Source organism: Octodon degus, unplaced genomic scaffold (genome assembly GCF_000260255.1).
Source record: "Octodon degus isolate 3935 unplaced genomic scaffold, OctDeg1.0 scaffold00371, whole genome shotgun sequence".
NCBI classification, from domain to species: Eukaryota; Metazoa; Chordata; class Mammalia; order Rodentia; family Octodontidae; genus Octodon; species Octodon degus.
In genome coordinates, this window is record NW_004524947.1 from 466,720 (window position 1) to 477,946 (window position 11,227).

Genomic DNA, 11,227 nt, shown 5'->3' on the forward strand with positions numbered 1-11,227 from the left:
TATTTATTTATTGTTGTACTGGGGATTGAACTCAGGACGCTGCATTTATCAGGCAAGTGCTTATCCTACTGAGCTGTCTACCTGGCCCTTAATCAGTTATTTATTTATTTATTTATTTATTTATTTATTTATTTATTATAGGTCTCACTATGCAGCTCAGACTCACAGTGTTCCTCCTGTCTCATGCGTCCTAGTGCTGCCATTACAGGCATGCATCATCACGCCTGCTGTTGTTGTCCTGAATTGTGTGCACTGGGTATTGAACATGGATTTTTGCTCTTGTCTGTCATGTGCTTAGACTGTTAATCTATTTTCACAGTCCTTAGTTCTTGGTTAATGGCATGAGTCTAATTTTATTCTTCAGTATGTGGCAAGCCAGTTTTTCCATCACCATTTATTTAAGAGGCTATCTTTCTTCCAGTTATCGTATTGGGCAACTTTGTCAAAGATAAGGTGGCTGAGGGTGTTTGCAGTGTTTTTCTTTCTTTCATCTTCTAATCTGTTCCATTCACCCTTAGGTCTAATTTTTTTTTTGGTCCATACCATGCTGACGTTATAAGAGTGGTTTTGTAGTATAATTTTACTTCAGGAATTGGGATGACTCCTTTGTTGCCCAGGATAGCTTTTGCTATTGTAGGTCTCTTCTTGTTCCAGGTGAATTATAGGAACATTTTCTCTAGATTTGTGAAGTATACTAATGTAATTTTAAGTATTTCATTCCTTGGACATTAAAGGTGCATTTTTTTTCTAATTTCTCTCTAGGTGTGGTAATTGTTTGAGTACAGAAATACTCTTGATTTTTGAGTGGTGACTAGATATCCTGCTAACCTATCGAATTAGGTTATTAAATCTACATGTCTCTTGGTGGAGTTTTGAGATCTTCTACATAGAGTATCATGCCATCTGAAAATAATGATAATTTCACTTCTTCGTTTCCAAACGTTATTCTTTTTATTTCTTCCTGTTGTCTAACTTCTTAGGCTCATGTTTCCATAACTATATTGAATAGCAGTGGTGACAGTGGGCATTCCTGTCTTGTACATCTTTCTAAAGTGAAGGGTTTCTGGTTTTGTCCATTTAGTATAATGTTGGCTATTGGTTAATCATATTTAGATTTTAATCTGGTTGAGGTAAAGTCCATCCATTCTGGTTATCTCTAGGTTTTTCATGAAGAATGAGCATTAGATTTTGTAAAGAGCAGTTATTGTGTCTATTGAAATGACTGAGTGATTTTTGTCTTTGGATTTGTTTATGTGGTGTATTACACTTATTGATTTGCATATGTTGAACCATCCTTCCATTTTTGGAATAAATTCTACTTGGTAGTGGTGTATAATCTTGATGATTTGCTTCATTCTATTTGCTAGTATTTTATTGAGGATGTTTGCATCTATGTTCAGTAGGGGAGTTGGCCTATAGTTCTCTTTTTCTGGTGGCTTCTTTCCCAGGTTTTCATATCACAATAGCAATTACCTCCCCTAATGAGTTTGTGATGATTTCTTCCCTTTTAATTTCATTATAGGGTTCAGAAGAGGTGGAATTAAAATTTACCTAAATTTCTCTTAGAGTTTAGCTGCGAATCCATCATGACCTGGTCTTTACTTTGTTGGCAGGCTTCTTATTGCATTTTTAATTTCATTCACTGATATTGTATTATTCAGAAATTTTTATCCTTTTGATTCAGCTTCGGTAATTCACACATATCTAGGAGTCTGTCTATTTCTTCTGTGTTTTCCAACCTGTGAGAATAGGGATGTTGGACATATGTATTGATCATCCTCTTTCTATAGGGTCCCTAGTGATTTCAACATTTTCCTGCCTTATTTCCTGAATTTGAATATTTTCTTTACCTTTTTAAATAAGGTTGTGTAGTATCATTTTTCAAAAGTAAGATTGGCTAGTATGATTGGGGTTTATCAATTTTATTCATTCTCTGTGAGAACCAACTCTTTGATTCATTAGTTCTTAGTAGTGTATTCTTACTCTCCACTGCATTAATTATTATTCTCATCTTTTTAATTTACTGCCTTCTTTGGGATTTGGGCTTGACTTGCTCTACTTTTTCTAAGAACTTTAAGTGCAGTGTAAGGTAATGTTTTTGTCTTGTTCTCTTTTCCTGATGTAAGAATCTACTGTTAGAAACTTCCCTATTAAGATAGCTTTCATCACATCCTCCCAATTTCAGTAAGTTTTATCTGTATTTGTGTTTGATTGTACATATAGTTTGTTGACGTGTTTAATTTCATCTGTGAAAGGTTGATAGTTCAGGAAGGTGCTTTTTAATTTCCAATTGTTTTTGCAATATGTTTGGTGAAAAAATTCTAGTTTTATTGCCCTATGGTAAGATAATCTAAATGGGATAATATTAAGTACTTTGACTTTACTTCACCATGAGCTAGTAATATTTCTCTGATTGAATATAATGTACTTATACTTTATTATTCCAGTACTGTGTGAAGCAAAGGCAGGGAGATCACAAGTTAGTGCGCTGCCTGGGAAACTTATCAATATAGTGAAAACCCATCTAAAGGAAATAAAGTAATATAATAAAATAGCATATGGATATAGCAGAGTATGAAGGCCTTAAATTCAAACTTTAGGTCTTTTTTTTTTTTTTTTTTTTTTTGGCCAAACCGGGGATTGAACCCATGCCCTTATGCTTGCCATAGAAGCACTTATTCCACTGAGCCATCTCCCTGGCCAAGATCAAACTTGAGTAATGATAATAAAGCAATGTGTAAATAAGTAATTAAAACGATTTTCTCACAAACACTGATCTAGTTCATATAGTCGTTCTTTCCTAACTGCTCAATTTGTAACAGATATCTCTTTTATGTATCACTGAAAAATTCATAGAACATTACTGAATATTCTATAAATGGATAGAGTGGGTAAAATGAAATACTTTGATTAAAATGTAAGTAACATATTTATTCATTTTCATCAGTTTGACTTCAGTTTTGGGGAACAAAATTAGAACAAGGATGGAGGGAAATGAGAAATCTAATATCTTACAAGAGCGTGGTCAATTAGCTTGTACAATTCTTTGCTTTTTATCATTTGTTTAAGAAGCATGTCAACTTTTAGGCATTCAATAAATTTTGAGTTAATAAATGACAGTCTAAACTCAATGATTCTGAAACATATTTCTCATTCTAACACCTGGCAAAGATAATGCCAAACTTTCAATTATCTCTCCTTTATCAGAACACATACTTAAGTAAAGAGTGAATTGTTCCTAAAAGAGTGAGGTCATAATTTAGACTGAGATCTAGAATTTGGTCATCAGTGTGTAACTAGAAGCAGTGCTTCAGAGTGATTCTGATACAATTTTGGCTAGAAAATTTCTCATTTATAATTTTCTGGGAGAAATTATATTGACAGCAATCCTCTACTCATTTAGCATTTGTAATATTTTAAGACAAGGGAAGAATACCTGCAATCACAATGGATTTTAATTTCTCAAGTAACATATGTTGATGTCTATGCAGCATAGACATAAGTAGAAGGCTGGAAACATGCGTTGTGAATTTAAATACCTTATTCATTTATAACTTATGCAAATAATTCAATTAAAACTCACTTGTTCTCATAGTTTTACATAATTCATCCAAAGCACATATATATGTTATCTTTCACACATGTATACCTATATGTGTGTTACATATTTGCATTCAATCCACTTTTTAAAAGTATTCAAGTCAGCTCTAGGGCTCTGAGTTAAGACTTAGAGTGACATGAACAAGAAAAATACAAGTTTAGCACCAAAAAATCAGAGTTCAAAATTGGAGGCACTGCCATCAGAGCAGAGCCTATTATGCAATCTAGGAGACAAGGACCACAGTGAATCTAGCTTACCACAGGTGAAGAACAGAAGGTGACCTCCATTTATTTATTTTTGATAACTTTCACTATCTGGAGATAATGAAGTGTGAATATCTAACCAGAGAAACCTTTAAGAATATTGTTTTAATTGTTCAACACAAATAAACACTTTTTTTTCTTGTCGTAATCACTAAATCTTTAATCCTAAGGATTTTTTAAGAATCAAAGGTCCTCACTTTTGATAGATGTGAGTATGTCTTATAAAATCCATATTCCTCAACTCAAGACTGAACATTGCTGTCAGTCAGTTTCAAGTAAACAGCTGTGATGCACCATGATCTGCGGGTGGCCCTAGGTGCTGTGTTTATGGAAATTCATCACTTGCAAATGGCCTTTCCCTTTCCCCTACTTTTTGGCCTATTTTATGTAGATTTTCACAAGGGAATGCATTCATTTTTCACTTATTCATATATGACTTGGTTGTATATATTACTGTAATAAATCAGAGGAGATTTGAATTTTCTCATTAAGATGTTGTTGATAAATAGATCAGTTGACTGGCCTTTAAACAGGAAGATGAAAGACCAAGGAGCCAAATTATCTATTTTTATGAATTGTACCCTCATGTAGGGGAAAAATAGCCTTGATGTTTTCTGATGTGGACAAAAGGAAGATGGGATAGTGTTTCCTCTAGTAACAAATATGGCATATTATAAATTAGATCATTTTACTCTGAATTTATTTCACATGAATCTAACTACTAAGCTCTTAGTCCTATCCTTTAATAATGATTACCGAAAAATTTCTGTATTTTCTCAGTAGTTGACTGTGGTGAAGAATCAATGTTTTTGACAGATTTACAGAAATGTCTGTGATAAACTTATGACATGTTTTTGCATGTATCAGTATCTAAACAATAAGTACATGATAAAAATGAAACATATTTGCTTGCAAATAAAGACCTGTATATTTCAACAATCCATCCAACACTGCCTTCATTGTTCCAATAGAAAGTCAGAAGGTTTCATAATGAAAGAGAGACTTTATAGTCATAAAGTCCAGTAGCAATCCAGTTGTCCTGCTGATTTTCAGCAGGTACTATTCAAAAATTATGGCCAACTGTATTGATACCAAGGATACATTCAACTTAGATTTACACTTATTAATTTCTGATTTTTCTGAATACTATATATTATATACATTGCTGTTCTCTGTTTCAAAATTTTTCCTGGAGATGCCATTTTTATAATTAATTTTATTGAGAAATATATAGCAATCAGACAGCTTCAAAACAGATTAGTAAGACAGTTAAAATGATTAATACATTGCATATTGTTGTCTTAATAGTAGCTTTTCATACTACAAGATGCAGACATGATATCTTCTCTAAACATTATTAGTGCAAATATTTCTTTTCATTGAACTAAGACAAAGTAGCTGTATATCTATCCTATTTTCTATATACATATATATGTATGTATATATATATATATATATATATATATATATTTATTATTACTACAAAATTGTTCTTCCTGTATATCCCCACCTTTTTTAATTTTGTCAGAGATGGGTATACCATTGTCATTTAAATACTGTAGGTGCATTAATTCAGCAAAATAATCTAATTAGTCCATTAGTCCATAATAGTAGTGGGTTATCTGCAGAACTGGCAAAGGCAGAAGTTATTGACTTGAGCATTTTACAGCTCAGCATATTAATATGACCTTACTTTTTATATCTTGTGTTTATACTATTCTGTTGGATGGTTAAGACCAAGATAAAGCAAGACCTATATAACAAAAAATGTAACTTTTGTATATTCTAACATCAGTCAAATCACCTCAGGATTTACCCTGAAACTGTGAATAGCACTTTGTTGACCTTCTGTCAGTGTCAGTCATGTGGATCAGTAGTGTCCATTGCTTTACCAATTTGCTCTCTGTGAAGCCTGAGAGAATGCTTTCTCTCCATGTGACTGTCCTTAGGCACATCCTACATAGTCAATCACTTTTCTATATGGCCCCATAATCTTCTTGAACAGAAAATTTGGGACACCAATGAATTACAATATGTTAAAGTACAGCTTCTTTTATTTTCTGAGTTCTCATTGACCTTGAAGGTCTAGGGTCAAATGTTGGTTATCCCTGTAGTCCTTTTGAAGATATCATGTCTGCATCTTGTCCTATGAATAACTACTGTGAAGACAACAATACATAATGTATTAATTATTGTAGCAATCCTACTAACCTGTTTTGAAACTGTCTAAAGGCTATTTCTTTCTCAATGAAATTAATTTAAAAAGAGGCTCAATGATGAATATATATAATACTTATTGACTTCAATGATGTGTGTTATATCCTTAACTTTTTTTTTGGTGGAACTAGGGATTGAACTCAGGCCCTTGCACTTGCCAGGGAAGCTGTGTTATATTCTTGTCTGTGAAAAATTAGTACTTAGTCTAAAGTGATAAAAAGAAGTTATAGTTAGCTTTCGTTTGGAGAAGTTAGAAAATTTTATAAACAGTAGATCAGTAATGGATCATGAAATAGATTATTTTGCTTTCTATTTTACTCATGGAAATTTCTCATTTTACTATTAGGCAAATAAAGACAATATAGGAATTAGCTTCTTCTGGATTCAATTTTTATGATACAAAATTAACAGGTTATGTTTCCACATTCTGTGATAGGCAGAATGAAACACTTATCAGTGAATATTTCTTGATCCTCAATGCACAAGTCTAGATACCATTACACTTCTAATTGTGGCACCACTTATTTAATGAAATTACATTATTCTATTACACAGTTTTTTCTACCGTCTGATATGAACTTTTAAAATCAAATTTAAGAACACATACATGTCTACACATGTGTTAAAGTGGACACTAACATCTATATCAATATCAGATATTTCATTATTATTATTATTATTATTATTATTATTGCTATTATTTTTCAGAAACAGGGATTGAACTTCAAGACATTGCACTTCCCAGGGAAGTGCCTATTCCACTGAGCCATCTCCCTGGCCCCAATATCAAATATTTCAAAAGGGAGAAATATTTATAAATGAACAAACTTACAAGAATTCCGTGCTTCAAGTAGAATGTTTAGTGTCTCATGACAGTGTATAAAAAGAATATAATCACAACCTATTTTGAATTAAAATAGTATAGATATAGACCCCATAAATGAAATATGAATAAATACTCAATGTAATTATTTCAATGAACAATAATGCTACTTTCCTATTTTTTCTTCAAAATTCAGTGCATTAAAATACTGCTTAACTATTTTCCAGGTAACTAAAACTTGATTTCACGGCACTCTTTCTGAATTATTAGAAGTAATGTCAGTCTATAACTTCAATTTTGTTTATGTTTGAAACTGTTATTTCTTTAATATGCAGAATGATGTTAATGTGCCACACGCTGTAATAAGCACTCAGTATGTGATATCTCATTTTTCCCCTACCAAAATCCTCTATTCCAAATAATTATCCAATTTTTTAGATGAATAAAATGACTCAATATCTATGCTCTTCCCTATTAAATTACATTATTTCTTCCTTTGAAACATCTATTTGAATAATTTTGATTTCCATGTTTTGATATATTCTCATCTTAATTAAAAGTTCCACAAATTTCTGAAATTAGCCATTCAAAACTATAATTGTCTTTCACACTTGTATATATTTTAGTGGTATTTCTAAAGCCATGCTTCTTAAAGCCTGTAATCTCTTGTGCTCTTTTAATAGCCTAGCACCACTGCCACTGTAGATGACTGAATTGACTTTGCCAATGCTCTTGCTTGTCAAAGGGAATTGAAAGCACAACAGTGAGCAATTACAAGCAATCTTATTTTGGCAGTAGCTGTCAAGACTCATATTACGGGTGAGATGCTGTATACGTATATGCTGAGTGAAAATCATAGAAACACATTTTTGTGACAACAGACATTTCAAATTATCTTTAGTAAAGAGAACATTGTGAAGTTCAAAAAATCTTTGTTTCTATTAAATCTACGAACAGTTCACATAAAGCATATCTCTGAGTGTTGTATGTACCACTGAATTCCTAAAATTGCCATCTACAAACTTCAAGAGAGTTACACAAATCCACATACTCTAAGCAAATATAATAATATTTCAAATCCAGAATCGAAAACATCAACATGGTCACCTGACCTAACTTTAGTTTAAAATTAAACAACACATTTGCTGCTGATCATATTAACAACATTTAAGACATTCAGACACATCATAAAATAAAACACAGAAGTACATGATTTTACTTTGAGATATTTTATTACATTTAAAATCTTATGTTTATATGTTTACTATTCATAAAAGATATGAAAAGAAATGTTTAAACACTAATAGAAAGCAATTAAACGTTAAATTATGCATAATTTCCTATAAAATCCATATGATATTTGCTTTGAAATTGACTTAACTTTTTTTTTGGTAAAAATGGGGATTGAACAGAGGTGCTGGCACTTGCCAGGCAAGTGCTTATTCTTCTGAGCTAAATTCGTGTTCCCTGATTGTCATATAGTTCTCAGAGTACAAGATGCATTCTTTTTTCTCATTTTAATTTTTTCCCATAATTTTATTGATAAACAAATAGCAATGAGATAGTTTCAAATCAAATTGGTAGGACAGTTTCAATAATTAACATATTGTCTATATTTTTCCTAGTGGTTAATTGCTGTACAAGAAATGGACAAGATATCCTATTTACAAGCACCATTAGAACAAATCACTCTATTCATTCAGAGAATGTAACTATATATCTATCCTAACCAATTCGAATACACAGATACAAAACGGACATACATCTGTACACCCTTTTTTTAGAGTTCTGTTATTTGAATACTATAGGTGTGTAAACTCAGCAAAATATTCTAAAAGAGTCCAGTAGCCCATAATATTATTGGGTCTTCCTCTTGACTAGCAATGTCAGAAATTGTTGACTTGAGTCCCCTACAGCTTGGCATAACAGCATGGATTTACTTCTTCTATTTCATTTTTATAATTTTCTGCTGGATGGTTAAGACCAAAGTAAAGCAGGACCTATGCAACAAGTGTTGTAGCTTTTGTGTCTGATAAGTTCAGTGAAATTAACTCAGGACTTACCCTGAGATCCTGTACCTCAGATTGTAAAACTTTTGTCAGTGTCAGCCATGTGGATGACTCACGGCCATTGTTTGGCCAATGTGCTCTGTGTGAAAGCCTGAGAGAATGATTTTTCTCCATGTGACTCTCCTTAGGCACACTCTACATCATCGATCACTTTCCTCTTTGGCCCCATAATCTCCTTGATCAGAAAATTTGGGACACTTTGGAGTTACATAACATTACAGTACAAGTTCTCAAATACAATGAGTCATAATTGAGCTTAGAAGGCTAGGGACAAAATGTTGCCTTTCCTTGCAACCCTCCTTTTTCTCTAATTTTGGTTTGCAAAATTAGGTTGTTAACCATCCAGAAGACAAGCTTATTGACATTACCATACAACTTAGGCCATTAAGCTTAACCTCACTATCTGTCTGCATATGAAACAACTTAGGCATAATATGGAACAGGTATTTTTCATAAAGTATTGATATGTTGAACTTTAAGTTCCCACAGAATATGATAAAAGCATTTAAAAATTAGAACATATATTAAAAATACGAATAAAGAATTATATAATTCTTATGATTACACATAAGTCCAAAAATCTCACCATATACAACCTTGAAGCAGGACAGTCCCACAATATACCTTTTTCTGTCTCTTGCTTCCATTCACCACCCTCTTCTTTTTCAACAACCATCTACCAAAGAGACATCATAGCAGCAACTGGCATGTCATGACAAGCAACCCCTATTCAGTAGACCAGAATGACAAGCACTCCAAGCATGAAACTACGATTACAAATTACCATTTGCAGTGCAGTAGCTTAGTTCACAGGTATCAGTATACATAGTTAGCAAGGGTGAGAATCTTTCCAATTAACAGATAGATTAAAAAATCTTCTGAAGACTCTCAGGATCATTGCCTTGCCCATCTTCTACATATAGCTGTACAGCTTGACTTATTCATGTTTCCTAGTTTTTCCACGTTCCCTGTCTTGATTAGTTAGTCCTTGAGATCCTGCTTTCCTTTTACTTATATTACACCTTTATATTTGTATTTCTTCTTTTGAGTCCTTAATCTAGGGAAACTATACAATATTTACACATGTGTGTCTGATTTATTTTACTTATGAGTATATGTTCAAGAGGCATCCACTTCAATATAAAGGCTTTGAGTTTATCATTCTTAATAGCTGAATAATACTCCATTTTGTAAAAATACCAAATTTTTTTCAACCATTGCACAGGTGACAGGCATCTTGGTTGATTCCAAGACTTGGATATTACAAATTGAGCTGATTTACACATAGGCACACTTATATCACTATGATATGATGCTTTCAGATCCTGTGGGAAAATTCCCAGTAGAGGAATAGCTGGTTTAAATGGGATTTCCAGTCCAACTTTTCTAAGGACTCTCCATACTGATTTCCATAATGGTTGCACCATTCTACATTCCCACCAGCAGTGGAGAAGGGTACTTTTTTCCCCACAGCCTGTCCAATCTTTATTGTTGGGTGATTTCATTATGATAACCATTCTTTCTGGGGTGAGATGGTATCTCAATCCTGCTTTAATTTGCCTTTCATGTATAGCTAGTGATGTGGAAAATTTTGTCATAAATTTATTCGCTTCTTATATTTCTTCCTCTGAGAAGCATGTGCTCATCTCGGAAGAACATTTCTGGATTGGGTCTTTCAATTTTGGGGCCCTAGTGTTTTTAAGCTCTTTATAAATTCCAGAAAGCAGACCTTTGTCTTAGGACTTATTTGTCATTATTTTTTTTCCAAATCTGTGGGTTGCCTTTTCACTATGTTGGTAATTTCTTTTGATATAAAAAAACTCAGTAAGAGCAGGTCCCAGTTGTAAATTCTTTCAACTGTTTCCCATGCGATTTGATTTGTTTATGAAGTCTTTGCCTACCCCTATGTCTTCAACTGTTCCTCCTTATTTCTCTTCCAGGAGATTTATAGTCTCTGTTTTAAAGTTTAGATCTTTAATCAATTTTGACTTTAGTTTAGTTCATGGTGATACACCTGGGTCAAGTTTGAGGTTTTGGCATGTAGAGAGCCAGTTTTTCCAGCACCATTTGTTAAAGAGTTTATCTTTCTTCCAGTGAGTATGTTTTGCTACTTCGTTAAAGATAAGATGACTGAGTGTGTTCATAGGGACCTCAGAGTCTTCTAATCTATTGCATTGATGCTCAGGTATATTTTGTTGCCAGTACCATGCTGCTTTTACCACAGTAGCCGTGTAGTATAATTTCAAGTCAGGAA